At 36.9% G+C, this 856-nt stretch overlaps 1 protein-coding gene across 2 annotated transcripts in view; it reads left to right on the top strand.

Moving 5' to 3' along the window:
- PRKAA1 (protein kinase AMP-activated catalytic subunit alpha 1) overlaps positions 1–856 on the top strand; it is a 42,007-nt gene that overhangs the window by 36,845 nt on the left and 4,306 nt on the right. The window lies entirely within an intron of this gene.

Below are 856 nucleotides of genomic sequence, written 5' to 3'. Positions count from 1 at the left end.
TGATGATGTTTTAATAGCTTTCATAATATGCTTCTGTAGTATGTTTCATATTTGATTTTAATGTTTTTGCATTAGGATTAAATACTTTTTAGTAATAGTTGCTATTTGAGTTTTAATCTCATGAATTATATGATTTTTAATCTCAAGAAAGGAGGAAGTTTTTATCACATTATGACTCTGCTGTTTCGCTAAGTTAGTATTACCAATTTCATATTACTCAACCTAAGAGTTTAAATAAGGCAGCAGCGATGACAACAAATCTTTTTGAATTTGAGTGAGCCATTTCTGATGAAGACTTAAAAAAATGTACTGCAAACTTTGCCTTTTCCATCATTTCCTTCCTTCCCCTCCCCCATGGACCTTTCTCTATTGTTTTGCTAATGGCTAGACTACACATTTCTCTTGGCTCAGGGAAAGGGAGAAATGAAATTAGATATGGATCCAGGAATAGTAAATAAAAAAGCAGTAAGAAAATAAAGAAGGAAAGATTATATGTAGAACTTGTACCTTGATTACTTTCCATTTATTCCATCTGCTTTAGCCAAAAAAGAGACCATGATAGGTAGGGTGTAATTTTATCACCAGCGGGAAAGGTCAAATAATTCTTTAAAGTTTATATTTTAAAATATCTAAGGGAGGCTTTGTGCCCATAGCACAGTGGTTACGGCACCAACCACATACACCAAAGGTTGCAGGTTCGAACCCGGCATAGGCCAGCTAAAACAACTGTAACAAAAAATAGCCAGCATTGTGCAGGCACCTTTCGTCTCAGCTACTTGGGAGGCTGAGGCAAGAGAATTGCCTATGCCCGGGAGGTGGAAGTTGCTGTGAGCTGTGATGCCACCGCACTCTACTG

This window comes from Otolemur garnettii, unplaced genomic scaffold, assembly GCF_000181295.1.
Source record: "Otolemur garnettii isolate 467f Iridium unplaced genomic scaffold, OtoGar3 scaffold00063, whole genome shotgun sequence".
Taxonomy (NCBI): domain Eukaryota; kingdom Metazoa; phylum Chordata; class Mammalia; order Primates; family Galagidae; genus Otolemur; species Otolemur garnettii.
This window is presented reverse-complemented; position numbering and strand designations above follow the sequence as displayed.